Here is a 17,853-nt window from a genome sequence, read left to right as displayed (position 1 = left end):
TGGTCAGGTACTGCTTTCATGCCTTTATATTGTCTGATCAAGTAATCCCAAATAGATTCACAGCATACAGTTCAACGTGGTTTTCCCAGGTCAGGTACTGTACAGATTAATGAGCTAAAGTCATTATACTATTCAACATTAAACACAAAAGAACATTCCATTAAGCTTCCTCTACACTGCCTCAACAGGTGATCCATGCCCTCTCCACTCCTTAACATGTTTGACAAAATAGTGGTCCATAGAGGGTTAACAATGAAATGTGCTTTCTTTGACTTCCAGATCTTTCCTTTGTGAAGATGGAACTGAATGTAGCAACTTTAAATGAGTAGGTATCATTTACAAAAGTTTATCCTGATGGGTCCAACATTACACATATATTCAAATTGGGCAAAATTTGCCTTTTTAGAAATTTGCCTAAGTTTATCTAAATTGGGTTCGGCTGATATTAACATTTGACTCACTATGAAATCCTACCTCAAAATGTTTGAGGGCATTACCAGCAAGACAAGAGAGCGAAGACTTCACTGTGCATCTGATATTTACCTACATCCAATAATTTTAGTGCTCAGAATATGGAATGAAACATTAACAGTTTCCTTTGCTCATGACTGCTCTAATATTTAAAATGCTATCATTAATAGTCCATTAAAATAAATCCACCTGTGTAATATTCTCATGCAGACACAATGAACTGGGTTTATTCCTACTTCTTGGGCGGCATGGTAGCACAGTGGTTAGCACTGTTGCTTCACAGCATCAGAGTTCCAGGTTCGATTCCCGGCTTGGGTCACTGTCTGTGTGAAGTCTGCAGATTCTCCCTGTATCTGCGTGGGTTTCCTCCGGGTGCTCCGGTTTCCTCCCACAAGTCCCAAAAGGCCTGCTGTTAGGTAATTTGGACACTCTGAATTCTCCCTCAGTGAACCGAACAGGTGCTGGAGTGTGGCAACGAAGGGCTTTTCACAGTAACTTCATTGCAGTGTTAATGTAAGCCTACTTCTGACAATATCAAAGATTCTATTATTGTATTATGCGGGCAGCACGGTAGCATAAGTGATTAGCACTGTGGCTTCACAGCTCCAGGGTCCCAGGTTCGATTCCCCGCTGGGTCACTGTCTGTGCGGAGTCTGCTCGTTCTCCCCGTGTTTGCGTGGGTTTCCGCCTGGTGCTCCGGTTTCCTCCCACAGTCCAAAGACATGCAGGTTAGGTGGATTGGCCATGATAAATTGCCCTTAGTGACCAAAAAGGATAGGAGGGGTTATTGGGTTACAGGGATAGGGTGGAAGTGAGGGCATAAGTGGGTCGGTGCAAACCCGATGGGCTGAATGGCCTCCTTCTGCACTGTATTTTCTATGTTCTATATATTATGCTATACCGCTCCTATATCCTTAACACTTTTCAATGGGTACAGCCTCACATTTGCAGGCTAGTCTATATTCCTGGGTTTCATTGTTGAAATGGGAGAGACTGTTGATTTGGAAAATTGACCTTTCACCACTGCAGTCCAGTTTGGAATCTCTCAAATAATGGCCTATGTGAAATTAGCTTGACGTGTATCAATTGGGAACAGGCCGTTAATAGCAAATGCTGCACCGCTCAGACTGGGAAGAGTCACACTGGCACATTGCAAGCTGGGTCTTTGAGGGATATCCTGCCTTCACCTCACCAATCACAACATTCCTCATGCTGGTGAAAAATGTTTCAGGGAACACTTTATAATAGCATGCACAATCCCAATCTTACTGAAGACAGAGATTCCCATCCCAAGAAGAAGCCTCCAGCACCTGGGATCACAGTTTAAACCATGTTATAGAAGCACCATGGGCAAGTACTGCCCTTTTAATGCTGCTGTAGTTTCCCAACTCTCAACATGGAAATAGATCCAGTTAAATTTCCATTCCTAGGTGTTATAACCTGCCTGCTTACCATTGGCTGGGGACTAATGACAATCGCACAATCCTGTGGGAGTATGAACTTCCCCAATGAGGGGGGCAGAGAAATCATTAGCAGACTCCCTGTATAAATAAAGCTGGCCAGTTTGGAACCAGCAGGAAGAAGTAAGCGAGGTTGTTGTTGTTGTGTATATATGTTATTGTAAATAAATGTTATTTCTTTGTATCCTTGAAACTCGTGCTGGATTCTTCGTGGCCCTCACAAAACTAGGTTTCTATGTAAGTGGTATAGGACATAGCAACAGGAGTAGGCCATTCAGCCGTTTGAGTCTGTTCTGTTCAATTAGATCAGGGTTGATGTGCAGCTTAATTCATCCACCCACATTGGTTTTGCAGCCAATTAACAGAAATGTATCAATCTCAGTTCTGAAATGTTCAATTGACCTAGCCACAACAGCTATTTGGGGAGAGAGTTCACCACCCTTGAGTGAATAAATGCTCCCTCAAATCAATCCTTAATGTGCTAGCTCTAATTTTATGATTTTGCACCCTTGTTCTGGACTCTCATACCAGAGGTTGTCAAATCCTTTAATCATTTTAAACACCTTGAATCATTCCTGGGATGTTGGCGTCACAGGCAAGACTAACATTTGTTGTGCCCTCTTGAGATAAATGTAGATGCAAAGAGGCGATGATGAACACATATAAAAACCTTAAGGATCCAGTTTGAGTACCGTGTGCAGTATTGGGCCACACACTATGGGAAGGACATTGATGCTTTAGACAGTCCAACACAGATGCACTAAGATGCTGTGTGGTATGAGGATATAAAAATAAAAAGATGCACCAGAAAAATAGGTTTTCCTACTGGATCAAAGCAGATTATGTCATGATACAGGGGGAACAAATGCTTACATTTGTGAGAGGATAGTAAGTAGGAAGATCGAAATTGATAACTTTAGATAGTTGAGGGGGTCATAGATACAAGACTAAATGTCAGAGATTCACAATGTTATCAGGAGAAGTTTCTTTACCCAGATTGCTGGGAGGTTGTGGAATCCACTTCCAGGGTCATTGATTGAGACAGAAACTATACCAACATTCAAGGTTAGATTAGATAAGTGGATAAAGGAAAAGAGATATGGGAATAAGGTACATAAACAAGATTAGACTATTTGCTTGTGCGGAGGGTAAATGCCAATATGATTGGTTGCGCCAACAGGCCTTTCTGAGTTATGATTTCTAAACAGTCTTTATGAAACAATCACATTGTAGATTGTTACTTCAATATTTTACACAAGAGAATGTAAATCATCATTTTAAACTTTAACGGCATCATCTTGTATCAGTTCTGGTTCACTATTGATAGACTTCTTGCCTCTCGGTCACAAGGTTCTGGGCTCAAGTCCTGCTCCAGGGCTTGTGCACAAATCTCAGGGCTGACACTCCAGTGCAGTACTCAGGGAGTGCAGGACTCCGAGAGTGCTGTACTGTTGGGAGATGCCATCTTTTGAATGAGATGTTAAAACGAAGCCCCATCTGTCTGCTTGGGTGAATGTAAAAGATCCTGTGGCTCTATTTCAGAGAAGAGAAAGAGAATTAGCCTCCTGGGCCAGTGCTTATCCTTCAATCAACATCACAAAAAACAGAATATCTGGTCATTATGACGTTGCTTTTCGTGGGAGCTTGTTGTGCCCAGGTTGACCTTAATGTTTCCGATATCACAACAGTTACTATACTTCAAAAATACTTCAAAGCTCTGAGGTGTCAGGTGGTTGTGAAAAGTGCTTCATAAGTGCTTTTTAATCAGGTAAAAAAAACAGCTGTGGAGGATGATATGCTTGGGCAAGGATGCGTTGCAAACACATTCATACAACTTTGCTACAGGTAGGGACCAAAATAATTTTTCCCTCGTCCTATGTTACATTTGGGAAGGTGGAAGTGTTGTGGTGCATTACCTGCCTCTGAGCCAGAAGCTCTACATTGGGGGGTTCAAGCCACATTCCAGGACTTGATGGCCATAGAAGGTGACCTTATTACATTGCCAAAACAGGGTGATTATCAACCTGTCAGTCCTTTCAATTTGCCCATTGCAGGCGATGAGAGCAGGACAGTCACCTGGTCAGTCATGTTTGCTGTGGCGTGGTGCCCCACAAGCTTTAGTCTCTGGTGACAGGTTAGTGATCTGTGACAGGAAAATCTAGCTGTGGAAACAGACAGAAGAATGTGCTTTGTCTGCCTCATGTGTCATAAGACATGGCAAAGTCTGGTAAGTCCTCTTACACAGATACCAGCTTCAAGCCTTTTGGTTCCAGCTCTCCCATCTCTCTATGTCCTGGAATCTGGTTGATAACTCTCAATTGAAACAGGCTTTTGAACAAGATTGAGATAGCATGTAACACCTGACCATCCTTAATGATGAATGGTTGTGTAGAAGGTAAATCAGAAAGCAGAATAGCCTTTGTGAAAAAATGAAAACAACAAACTGTCAGGAATTTTGGGGGAGAGCATATCATGAAGATTCTATATATCCAGAAGATTATGCCCCAAGGGCGGCACGGTGTCAAAGCTGTTAGCACTGCTGCCTCACAGCGTCAGGGACCCAGGTTTGATTCCAAAGTTGGGTGACTGTCGGTGTGGAATTTGCACATTCTCCCCATGTTTCTTCCAGGTGCTCTGGTTTCCTCCCGCAGTCCAAAGATGTGCAGGTTAGGTGGATTGGCCATGCTAAATTGCCCCTAAGGTTAAGTGGGGTTATGGGTTGCGGGGAAGTGGGCCTAGGGAGCGTGCTCTTTCAGACGGTCAGTGTGGACTTGATGGGCCGAATGGCCTCCTTCTGCACTGTAGGGATTCTGTTTGTGAATGTAATGCAATCTGCTCTCTGCTGAGAGTGCAGAGGGTTTCAGACTGAATCTGAGACAAAGGCAAGCAGGCAGTGTCAGAGCCTAGCAGTAACAGGCCTCAGCTCTGATGGGAAGCAGTCAGGCAAACAGATGGTTTCTCCCGGGAGACTCATGGGGTGATGACTATAACAGTGTCCTGTCTCCTCAAGGGGGTGAGGGGAGGAGACAATGTAAGGTAATCTGAGACAATGGGATCCAGGAGCATTCTGCATCATGGCAGCAGGTCAGTGCAGCATCATTACACTAATGGATCAGACCTGACGTCTCAATATTTCTCTCCACCACGAAACGGCGAAGACCCGACGTTCCATTTTAAAAATTAGACAGAAAATATAGTGTTCTCATTTGAAGCTGCCTGCTGCACTTTCTCAATATAATAATGAGAGGGAAACCTAACAAGTGCTCTCACATCCCCAGAAATAGTTTCTACATTTCTGTATACTAGTAATTGTTGGATTCTGTTCTATCAGAACAATTCACCTTCCTTTTTAATTGAAATATTTATCGATTTTTCTCATTAATTACAGTTACTTCTCCAGCCTCGAGGATCCCAACCTTCTGTTGCATTGTGGCTCCCGGCTAGACACATACCATTCACCAATCAAACAGCCCCCTTTTCTGACTCTGTTGCTTTGTTACGAGGTTACCGGATGCTTTGCAGGTCGCAAAGCTCTTCAACCCGTTCATTACCCATGCAGCCCACTGTCTTGTCTCAGTCTTGCCCCTCTAACAAAAATCTGTCAGGCATTTTGGGGGAGAGGTTTTCATTGTGAGTAGCAATGAGAAATAGGACCCTGCTTCATTATTCTCCTGCCTAGCCGAGGGGAATTACGTTGCCCTGCGGAACTGCTCTGGTTGTGATTAACTCAGTGCATGCTGAGAGATAAAGATTGAGTTTTACAAATCTAGATAACTCAGAAACACACCATTCACCAATGTATCCATCAGCAAGGTCCAACAGGGCATTTTGCAGTAGCCTGGATTCTTAGACTTTATAATTGCACTTTTGGAACATTTCACACAAAGTTTCTGGAAGCACTTGCTGATAACAGCACAGTGAGACCAATGGGTTCTTGGTGAACTGCAGGATCAACAGTTTTTCTGAACAATTAGTTAATGGAAGTTGAAAAATAAGCAGATCTGATGGACTGAGAGGAAGGTTTTACAGATCCAGGAAAATAATACAAATACTGAAAAAAGATCAGTGTGATCTGGAACCATCCAGCTTTCAGGCAAGTTGTTGATATTCTAATGTGCCACGATGGAGAGGAACAATGGTACTCCATTTTAATAATCTCTAGATCCTGATTTGCTCTACTGTAAGATATTACTGGTGTTTTGAATAACTAGATTTTGCTAAAACAAAATAACAGTACCTAACGATGCATGCCATTATTAACATGCAAACGTAGCCAGCAACCTGCAGTGAGGAAGATTTTGACAGTCTATGATGTTGTCAATTACCACAGTGTGATGAATGTAGAAATTGTTGTATGTTATATTTTATATTTTGTTGCAGTCACGTTATTAAAAACCCTGGTTTAAAATCCATACAGGCAGTGGGTGCAATTTAAGTTTTAATAAAACAGAGTCTGTTCTGGGTGGGAATCATGGGGTCATTCTTGGTGCTTATAGCGCCGGGAATGACCCCGCTATCGATCGGCACTCTGATTTATTTTTCAGCCCTTGACGGCGTACGTACCGCTGAGGCCGCTCTTAGCTGCCTATCCTGCACTGAGGAGCTCTGACGGGCAGAACGCCTCAATGCAGGATGAAATCGGGCCGCCATTTGAAAAAGATGCCTTGATCTCTCAACCCCCCAATGTGACCCCCAGATCCTCCCAATCCCCAACTCATCTGTTGGGGGGTCCTCGAGTTCCATCACCCCCCCCGCACTTCACCACATACTTGCAGGGCACCTCTGGGCCCGATCCCTGGCAGCTTTGCTCCTTGGCACTGTCAGCCTAGCACCATGGCAGTGCTTTATCAGCCTGGCAGTACCACCTGGCACCCTGGCAATGCCAGGATGACACGCAGGTGGCACTGCCAGGGTGCCCAGGTGGCACCATCAGAATGGCAGGGTCAAGGTGTCTGGGTGGCATCAACAGTGCTAGGGTACCATTCTGCCAACCACCCAGGGGCCTTCAATTGCCTGGGAGACACTCCAAGTGCCGGTATGCCTGGGGGGGAGCACCAGAGGTCATCCCCGAGTGAGTTGTCACCATCCTCCATCCCATGGACTGTACCCGCTGTTACTCCCAACCCTGGGCCTGCACCCCGTGTGAGGCAGGTAGGTATCATGGAGTGTGGGGGGGGGGGGGGGGGGGGGGGGGGGGGTGGGATGCGCAGGGGTGGGTGTTCATGGGAAGAGTGGTCAGCCAGGGTGTGGGGTGCTGGGGTTGAGATGTCCATGCCGCTGGCCAGGCCCCCTAGTCAGTGAATCTGGAGGCAATTAGAGCGTCCCATACATGCCAGGCCCTGGTGCACACATTGTGCAGCCAACCATGCCTGCTCTTGGCTCATGTCCTGCCCATCCTTGCCCTCCCCTGCATCCTCGGGATTAGACAAGGGCTGACATTCATCCCCCTCATCCACCACGTCGCTCCTCTGCTCAGCGATGTTGTGCAGGACGCAGCAGGCCGCCAAGATGTGGGAGACTCTCCCAGCGCTATACTGGAGAACCCCTCCAGAGCGGTTCAGGCACCTGAAATGCATCTTCAGGATGCCGTTGCACCGCTCGATCACTCTCCTGGTCGCAGAAGGGCATAGTTGTAGCGGGTCTTCGCGTCAGTCTGTGCCCTCTGGATAAGCATCATCAGCCACAGAAGCAGTGGATAACCTCTGTCTCCCAGGAGCCAATCACTCAGCCAGTGGGGCACCTCGAAGAGGTCAGGAAATGTCGAGTGTGCCAAGATGAAGGTGTCAAGCACACTGCCCGGGTATCGGGCGCAGACGTGCATGATGTGCATCTCGTAGTCACACCAGCTGCACGTTCATCGAGTGGAACTCCTTTCAGTTTGTGAAGTCCGGCCCGTCATGGGCTAATGCTGGTAGGGAGACATGCATCCTGTCGATCACCCCCTGGATCCGGGGCATCTTGGCGATGGCGGTGAACCCCGCTGCCCAAACATCCTGGTGGCTTGCTCCATGTTGAATTTGATGTGTTGTAGCGACCATGCATATAGAGCCTCCATGAGAGCATGGATGCACCTGTGCATCGAGGTCTGTGAGATCCCAGACAGGTCCCCACTCAGCACCTGGAAGGACCCAGTTGTGTAAATGTTCAGGGTGACCATCACTTTGGCGGCCACCGGGAGTGGGTTTCCTCCCCCATTCCCCACGGTGTAAGGTGCGACATGCCTGGTCCATCAGGCCCTTGAATGACAGGCCCTGCCGGTACACACGAGACAGTTGGGTTACTGCCCTCGATGCTCTCCGGCAGACTCACAATGTGGTTCTGGCAACATGAATGGTTTTCCTGGTCCTCCACTTTTTCCTTGAGCGCTCCCTGTGTCGGCAACATCCTTGCCACCTCCGCTTCGAATGAGGCGTTTCAGTCCCCTCGCCACCCCTTCGAGCTTCCGCACCATCCACTTCCTGCGCCTCCAATCGCTGGAGGGGCCCGGGGCATCTGAGACCGATGCTATCACTGTCACCATCATTTCCAGCTTGATCCCGGCCCTCTGCTTCAGGAGCTCCTGCATTAGGAGCTCCATCCACTGGCTTATTGGCGGGTAGTTAGGTGTGATTGTCGGGGACCCTGCTCGGTCAGCTATATTAAGCTCTTCCTTGCTCCGCATGCCCGCCGCCCCGGCTTTACTCTCCTGACTTCTGCTAGTTTTACCATCTCTTCAGCCCCTTAAATGGCTTGAGGGCTTCTCTATGTGTCTATGATGATCATGGAAGAGGTTGGGGTTTTTTTTTTTTTTTGCTAGCTTGGTAGAGTATTTTCGGGCTAAACGTGCCGAATTCCAAATTTCCAGAGGGAGAGCCACCTTTCCTGCCCTCTCTCTGTCTCTCTCTCTCTCTCTCTCCCTCTCACCGTGATGTCCTTCTCAGTTGTGGTGAGTGAGCTGACTTCTCCCAGAATCTTCCTCAGTTACTTTTCACTACATGGTCATTAATGACGCAGATGCAGAAGGTTGGGCATAGGAAACTACCCTGAAGAACTTCTGCAGAGTTGTTCGGGGACTGAGACAATATCATTCCAGTGATCTTCCTTTGTGCTAGGTATGGCTCCAACCAATGGAGAATTTCCCCCTGACCTGCCACACTCCGTCAAATAACCACCCTTGTCACTCTCACCTTAGTCCTTGAGTTCATCTCTTTTGTCTATAGATGACCAAGTTTGCAATGATGTCGGGAGTGGAGTGACCCTGCGGAGAATATAAGAAATATATTACTAGGGCAGCACGATGGTGCAGTGGTTAGCACTGAGACTACGGCGCTGAGGACCCGGGTTCGAATCCCGGCCCTGGGTCACTGTCCGTGTGGAGTTTGCACATTCTCCCCATGTTTGTGTGGGTTTCACCCTCACAACCCAAAGATGTGCTGGTTAGGTGGATTGGCCATGCTAAAATTGCCCCTTAATTTAAAATATATATAACTGTGTCAGTGCCTGCATTGTCATTTCAACAGGTAGGGACCTTATTTTTAGGTCTGCCTTGTGTTGCTCCTGTTATGTTCTTCTGTACACTTCGTTGAACTAAGATTGGTCCCTTGGTGATGTGCCATCAATTCACTACAAGACGATGAGAACGAGTGAACATAGGCTTTATTAGCCAAGAACCTGCCTGCCTGTGACTGCTGTAACAATGAGCGCCACCCACAGACGGCAGGTCTATATACCACCCTGGGGGGGCAGAGCCAGAGGCAGAGCCCACCAGAGTTCCAGTACAATACATGGAAAGACATCATATTACCATTCCCTGGCCATAGGCCACAGTACTATACAGACTACTTATATTATGGTGAATACATTCACCACATTCACCCCCTGTTAAAAATGAAGTCCAGCGGGGGTGAAGTGGGGTCATCATACGTTTAGTCTGTCTGGAGGCCGGATTGTTCTTTTGGACCTCCTCAGCTCTGGCAGTGCGGCGGGTACGGGCGTTGTAGTTGTTGACTCCGACAGCGTGTTGGCTGGAGGTTCGGTCTGGTGTGTCGGCGAGGGTTGAGGGGTGGGGGTAGGCAGGTGGGTGGTGGATGGCGGCAGTGTAGGCACGGGACAGTACAGGAGCCCCGGGGGGGGGGGGGGGGGGAGGGATTCGGGGGGTGGCGGTAGGCGGTGGGGAGGGGGGCGCGTTGACATGGGAACTAGCGGGCATCAGGTCCCGGAGGGAGACCGTATCTGGTCGTCCGTCTTGGTGCGCGACAAAGGCATATTGGGGGTTGGCGTGCAGCAGCTGGACCCACCCGACCAGGGGGTCGGTCTTATGGCTCCTCGTATGCTTCCGGAGAAGGGCAGGTCCCGGAGTTGTCAGCCAGGATGGAAGCAAGACCTCGGAGATGGACTTCCTAGGGAAGACAAACAAACGGTTGTGAGGGGTCTCATTCGTGGCTGTGCAGAGGAGGGATCTAATGGAGTGGAGCGCGTCGGGGAGGACCTCCTGCCAGCGGGAAATCTGGAGACTTCTAGACCGAAGGACAAGAAGGACGACCTTCCATACCGTCGCGTTCCCCCTCTCCACCTGCCCGTTTCCCTGCGGGTTGTAGCTCGTAGTCCTGCTCGAGGTGATGCCCTTACTGAGCAGGTACTGACGCAGCTCATCGCTCATGAAAGAGGTGCCCCGGTCACTGTGGACGTATACAGGGAAACCGAACAGGGTGAAAATGCTGTGCAGAGCCTTTATAACGGTGGCCGAGGTCATGTCGGGACATGGGAAAGCGAAGGGGAAGCGGGAGTACTTGTCAATGCCGGTCAGGAAGTATATATTGCGGTTGGTGGAAGGGAGGGGCCGTTTGAAGTCGATACTGAGGTGCTCAAAGGGCCGGGAGGCCTTTACCAGGCGGGCCTTGTCTGGCCGGTAGAAGTGCGGTTTGCACTCCGCGCAGACTTGGCAATCCCGGGTCATGGCCCTGACCTCCTCGGTGGAGAAGGGCAGATTGCGGGTTTTAATAAAGTGGATAAGCCGAGTGACCCCCGGGTGACAGAGGTCATTGTCGGTCATCTTGTGCGCTGGCGCATGTGCCGTGGGACAGGGCATCTTAGGGCTCGTTGAGCTCCCCAGGACGATACTTGATATCGTAATTGTAGGTGGAGAGTTCGATCCTCCACCTCAAGATTTTGTTGCTTTTAATTTTGCCCCGTTGTGCGTTGTCGAACATAAAGGCTATCAACCGTTGGTCGGTGACGAGGGTGAACTTCCTACCGGCTGGGTGGTGCCTCCAATGCCGCACCGCTTCCACAATGGCTTGCGCTTCCTTCTCGACAGAGGAGTGTCGAATCTCAGATGCGTGGAAAGTTCTAGAAAAGAAGGCTACTGGCCTGCCCGCCTGGTTGAGGGTGGCAGCCAGGGCGATGACTGACGCATCGCTCTCTTCCTGGAAGGGGATGGACTCGTCCACTGCGTGTATTGCGGCCTTAGTGATATCGTTCTTGATGCGGCTGAAGCCCGAGCGGGCCTCATCTGTCAGGGAGATTATAGTGGGCGAGATTCTCCACTCCCGCGCTGGTTGGGAGAATCGACTGGGCCGCCAAAATTTCCCGGGATCCTAGTCCGACGCCCTCCCACGATTCTCCCAAGCGGCGGGAACGGCCCAGTCACGTTCCGCGGGCCACAGGCCGGAGAATCGCCGGAGACACCCAAAATAGCGATTCTCCGGCAACCCCGCTATTCTCAGGCCCGGATGGGCTGAGTGGCCAGGCCAAAACGGCGGGTTCCCCCCCGGCTACGTCCACACCTGGTCGCTGCTGTCGGGAACAGTGCGGGAACGCTGGGGGGGCAGCCTGCCGGGGTGGGAGGGGGAGGGGGGATCCTGCACCGGGGAATACCTCAAATGTGGCATGGCCCGCGATCGGTGCTCACCGATCGTCGGGCCATCCTCTCTAAAGGAGGACCTCCTTCCTTCCGCGGCCCCGCAAGATCCATCCGCCATCTTCTTGCGGGGAGAACTGAGAGAGGACGGCAACCACGCATGCGCCGGCCGCGTCATCTTTGCGGCGCCGCCTTTACGCGGCGACAAGGCCTGGCGCGTGTAGATGACACGGCCTCGATCCTAGCCCATTGTCGGGGCCTGAATCGATCGGGATCGGGGCCGTTTCGCGCCGTCGTGAACCTCGACGGCGTTCACGACGGCATGGGCACTTCGGCGTGGGAGTGGAGAATCCCGCCCAGTGGCTTTGATAAGTGGGCGGGCTTTGGGGACCCACTGGGCATAATAGGAAAATAGCCCCAGGCAGCGTTTGAGGGCCTTGAGGCTGTGGGGAAAGGGAAGTTCCATGAGGTGGCGCATGCGGTCGGGGTCGGGCTCTAGGACCCCGTTTGCCACGACATAGTCGAGGATGGCTAGCCGGGCTGTGCGGAAAACGCACTTCTCCTTGTTATATGTGAGGTTGAGGGATTGGGCGGCCTGGAGGAACCTCTGAAGGTTGGCGTCGTGGTCCTGCTGATTATGGCCGCAGATGGTAACATTGTCCAAGTACGGGTATGTAGCCCGCATCCCGTACTGGTCCACCATTCGGTCCATCAGTCTCTGGAAGACCGAGACCTCATTAGTGATGCCGAAAGGTACCCTGAGGAAGTGGAAGAGTCGGCCGGCTGCTTCAAAAGCAATGTAGTGGCAATCTTCCGGGCGGATCGGGAACTGGTGGTAGGCAGACTTCAGGGGCGAAATTCTCCCCCAAAGGCGCGATGTCCGCCGACTGGCGCCCAAAACGGCATCAATCAGACGGGCATCGCGCCGCCCCAAAGGTGCGGAATGCTCCGCACCTTTGGGGGCCAAGCCCCAACATTGAGGGGCTAGGCCGACGCCGGAGGGATTTCCGCCTCGCCAGCTGGCGGAAACGGCCTTTGTTGCCCCACCAGCTGGCGCGGAAATGACATCCCCGGGCGGCGCATGCGCGGGAGCGTCAGCGGCCGCTGACAGTTTCCCGCGCATGCGCAGTGGGGAGAGTCTCTTTCGCCTCCGCCATAGTGGAGACCGTGGCGAAGGCGGAAGGAAAAAGGTGCCCCCACGGCACAGGCCCGCCCGCGGATTGGTGGGCCCCGATCGCGGGCCAGGCCACCGTGGGGGCACCCCCCGGGGCCAGATCGCCCCGTGCCCCCCCCCCCCCCCCAGGACCCCGGAGCCCGCCCATGCCGCCTTGTCCCGCCGGTAAATACCTACTTTAATTTACGCCGGCGGGACAGGCAATTTCTTGGCGGGTTGGCCCGCCAACCGGCACGGCCCGATTCCCGCCCCCCGCCCAATCTCCGGTACCGGAGACTTCGGTAACCGGTGGGGGCGGGATTCACGGCGGCCAACGGCCATTCTCCGACCCGCTGGGGGGTCGGAGAATGACGCCCCTGATCTGCCGTGGAGAACACCCGGTACTGTGCGATCTGGTTGACCATCTCCGCTATGCAGGGGAGGGGGGGAGGGGGTATGCATCAAGTTGCGTGAACCGGTTAATGGTCTGGCTGTAGTCCACAACCATCCGATTCTTTTCCCCGGTCCTGACAACCACCACTTCTGCTCTCCAGGGGCTGTAGCTGGCCTTGATGACCCCCTCCCTCAAGAGTCGCTGGAGCTCCGACTCATGTCTTGTGAACTGTACCACCTGCTCCTGGTGGCAACGGGCTTACAGTCGTTGGTGAGGTTCGCAAAGAGCGAAGGGGGGGTGACCTTAAGGGTCGCGAGGCTACATACAGTGAGAGGGGGTAGGGGTCCGCCGAACTTTAGGGTCAGGCTTCGGTGACTGCATTGGAAGTCGAGTCCAAACAGTAGGGGGGGCGCAGAGGTGAGGGAGGACATAAAGTTTAAACTGGGCGTACTCAGCGCCCTGTATCGCGAGGTTCGCGACACAGTACCCCCGGATCTGTATCGAATGGGATCCGGAGGCAAGGGAGATTGTCTGGGACACGGAGTAGATGTGGAGGGAGCAGCGCCTTACCGTGTCGGGATGGACGAAGCTCTCTGTGCTCCCGGAGTCGAAAAGACAGGGGGTCTCGTGCCCATTGACCTGGACGGTCATCATCGAATTCTTCAGATGTTTTGGCCACGACTGGTCGAGGGTGATTGCACCAAGCTGCGGGTCGTCTGCATGGTCGGAGGTATCGGGGTCACAAGATGGCGGCCCCCACGAGTCGCACGTGTCGGTTGGTGTTGAAGATGGCGGCCAATATGGCTGCCCCCATGGGTCGCATGTGTCGGGCTGAGTTAAAGATAGCGCCCCCCATGAGCTGCACGAGGCGGATGACGCATCTGAAGGGGGCGGTACCAGCAGGCACGCAACCACATTGTCGGGTCTGTGGGCCTGTGAGTCCGTGGATTGGGCCTGGTAAGCTTTTGACTTCGGGGCTTTGGATCGGGCCAGACAGACTCTGGCAAAATGTCCCTTTTTGCGGCAGTCACTGCATGTCGCGGTGCGGGCTTGGAAACACTGCCGGGGGTGTTGGCCCTGACCACAGAAGTAGCAAGACGGTCCCTCGGGCTGAACGAGCAGCCGCGCGGCACAGGCCTGGGATGTAGTCAGGTCTGGTGAAGGCCGCGTCTGTGGTGCCCACGAGGGGTTCGCTGGGTCTGCCGGGAATTCGGTGAGGTTCTGGTAGGCCACCTCTAATGAGGTGGCTAATTTTACCGTGTCCTGTAGATCAGTGGCCCCGTTTTCTAGCAATCGCTGCTGGACGTAGTTAGACCGGACCCAAGACACGTAGGTGTCCCGGATCATCAGCTTCATGTGCTCGTCGGCCTTCACATCCCTGTAGTTGCAGTTGCGGGCGAGTAGTGTCAGGTTCTCTAGATACTCGTCCAGCGATTCCCCGGCACGTTGTCGCGGGTAGTGAGGAGGTGCCACGAGAACACTTCGTTCACGGGCTTCACGAACTGTCTCTTTAGAATTGCGACCGCCGCTTCGTCCTCAATCATACCCGAGATTCGGTGGCTCACCCGGGCGTGGAGGAGGCTCAGATTGAGGGCGTCGGAGGGAGGCGTTTCAGAGGAGTCGAGGTAGGCCTCAAAACAGTGGAGCCAGTGGGAGAAGATTTCCTTAGCTTCTGCTGCTCGTGCATCGAGTTCCAGTTTATCAGGCTTCAGAGCGGCTTCCATAGTGATGTCTTTGGATAATAAATTGATGTACCATCAATTCACTACAAGACGATGAGAACGAGTGAACATAGGCTTTATTATCCAGGAACTTGCCTGCCTGTGACTGCTGTAACAATGAGCACCGCCCATAGGCGGCAGGTCTATATACCACCCTGGGGGGGCGGGGGGGGGGGGGGAGCCCACCAGGGTTCCAGTACAATACATGGAAGGAGATCATATTACCATTCCCTGGCCATAGGCCACAATACTATACAGACAACTTATATTATGGTGAATACATTCATCACACTTGGTTTATTTATAATGGTGGGGTGAAGCATCTGCCGGTTCGTGAAGTTACAGATTGTATATGAATAGAATTCTGCTGCCACAGATTGCTCACAGTGCCTCATTTAGCTGCTAGATCTGTTCTAATTCTTTCCCACTGAGCACAGAGGTAGTGCCATATGACACAATGGAGGGTCCGCAATGTGAAGGTGAGACTTTGGGTGGGATTTTCCGGCCCTTCCTGCTGGTGAGATCTTCTGGTTCCGCTGGTGGAATCCTCCCACGGTGGGTTCACTGGCAGAGGGATGGGTGATCCACACAAGACAAGTAGACATTGGCAGGACTGACGGCCAATAGCGAGCTGCCTCCCCTGCCAGAAAACATGCCACGGGGCAGGGGGATGGAAAATCCCACCCTTTGTCCCCACAAGAACTGTACAGTGGTCATTCCTGCCAATACTATGGGTAGACACACATGGGACAGGTAGATTGTTGAGGACAAGGATACATATAGATTTCCCCTCTTGGTGGCTTCCTCACCACTTCAGTCCTTTGGGACTTTGCATAGTTGGCAGGGAACCTGTGAAATTCCAGGGTCACACAAGACACTATTCTCTGATCATCAATTTAAACTTGTTGGAAAATCATCTGCAGTGTACACTCACATTTTACAAACTCACATCTTCACTCAGAATTATCCCTTGAATTTACAAGTCATTTTAGGAACAGGAAAAGTCTATTTGTACCAGCAAACCCATACACTTTCATAGACAACGTATTCATGACAAATCCCTCAATTCAACCCCTTTCTCGCTCTCTCTGGAAATACAAGTCATTGCCTCTTTATCCTGTCCATTTCAATTACAGTCTGTGATAACTTAATCCAAACCTCGAGCATCCTTCGAGTAATCAAGTTTTTGCGCAATTTCCCTTTCAACTTCTAACTTCCTCATTTTTAACTTGTTATATTTGATGCGGCTTTGAACCTGACAAGATCAGTATTTGTATCGGCACAATTCTGTTTGGCAGAAGAAAAAAGTCAAAATGAATTAACATTAATCTTGTTTAGTTTCCCTTTTTCTAAGTTTATATTGAAAAATATTTGAGCACTGCTGGCATTATGAGAGGAAAGTTACTTAGTGGCATTACTTAGGTCCGGCAATAAGTAGATATGCAGCCAATAATCATCAGTTGTATGTTAATTCAGCTATGCTTGACTATTGGAGGGTATAACAGCTTTTGCTCAGTGAACCATATTTTCTTTTAAATCAAATTAAGGGGCAATTTAGTGTGGTCAATCCATCTACCCTGCACATCTCTGGGTTGTGGGGGTGAGAGCCACGCAGACATGGGGAGAATGTGCAAACTCCACATGATGTGGAGATGCCGGCATTGGACTGGGGTGGGCACAGTAAGATGTCGTACAACACCAGGTTAAAGTCCAACAGGTTTGTTTTGAATCGCTAGCTTTCGGAGCGCAGCTCCTCTGAAGGCTAGTGATTCGAATCAAACCTGTTGGGATTTAACCTGGTGTTGTAAGACTTCTTACCAAACTCCACACGGGCAGTGACCCGAGGTTGGGATCGAACCCGGGTTCTCAGCACCGTGAGGCAGCAGTGCTGGCCACCGTGCCATCCTAGTGAACCATTTCTGATTAACTATTGATGTTCATCCTCATTCCCTCCAGAACCTCAGCACATCATTTAGGCTGAAACGCTGGTGAATTATTGAGGGAATACTGCATTGTTGGATGTCCTGTGTAATGTTCTTTGATTTCTGAATGAGGATAGCTTTGAAGTGTAGTGTCTCGCAGAGAACATCAAGCGATGTATTGAACAAAGCTAATTTATTTACACTACAACTAAATAGATTTGATTTGCTTGCTAAGATATAAAAGATTGACTAAAATTATGATTCTAACTACAGAGCTCCTGATAACACGACTATTCACCATCTCGCCGAACAACCTACGCCCCGAATCAAGAGTATTACATGATCCACATGTATGCGTTTGAACGCCATCTAGTGGTTGGATGTTGTTACAGTAAATTGTTAACGCGTCATTATGCTTACCATGCATATATTGTCACATTCTGTTCCTGAGATATTGAACAAAGATTGTCACGTGGATGTTAAAGATTCTTCAGCACTATGCACAGAGTTCATCCAGTTTCTGTACCAACATTTCTTCCTCAATTAAAACCACCAAAATCAGACCAATTGCTGACTTATCTTGTTGCTGTTTGAGGAATCCAGCAGTGCGCATCGTTGCTCCAGTATTGGCCTGTGCAGTCGTGTGGCCCTCACAATAATTGAAAGGTCTGAAATATTTCTGAGATACAAGATGCTAAATATTCCTGTCTTTTCCTTAAACTCTTAGTCCGAGAAGAGAATGAACAATTCTGTGTTGCCTGCTTGTTGGGCCTAATTTTTAAAACTATTTGTTCATGGGATGGATGTGGGCATCGTTGGCTAGGCCAGTATTTATTGCCCATCACCAATTGCCCTTGAGAAAGTGGTGGTGAGCTGTGTTTTTGAACCACTGCG

The 17,853-nt window shown here is 50.4% G+C and overlaps 1 long non-coding RNA gene across 1 annotated transcript; it reads left to right on the top strand.

Moving 5' to 3' along the window:
- Positions 1–279: 279 nt before the first annotated feature.
- On the top strand, positions 280–17,526 carry LOC140427428 (uncharacterized). Its single transcript, XR_011948483.1, has 2 exons — positions 280–325; positions 17,233–17,526. It is a non-coding gene; the product is annotated as an uncharacterized lncRNA (long non-coding RNA).
- The last annotated feature ends 327 nt before the right edge of the window (positions 17,527–17,853 follow it).

Source organism: Scyliorhinus torazame, chromosome 7 (assembly GCF_047496885.1).
Source record: "Scyliorhinus torazame isolate Kashiwa2021f chromosome 7, sScyTor2.1, whole genome shotgun sequence".
NCBI lineage: Eukaryota > Metazoa > Chordata > Chondrichthyes > Carcharhiniformes > Scyliorhinidae > Scyliorhinus > Scyliorhinus torazame.
This window is presented reverse-complemented; position numbering and strand designations above follow the sequence as displayed.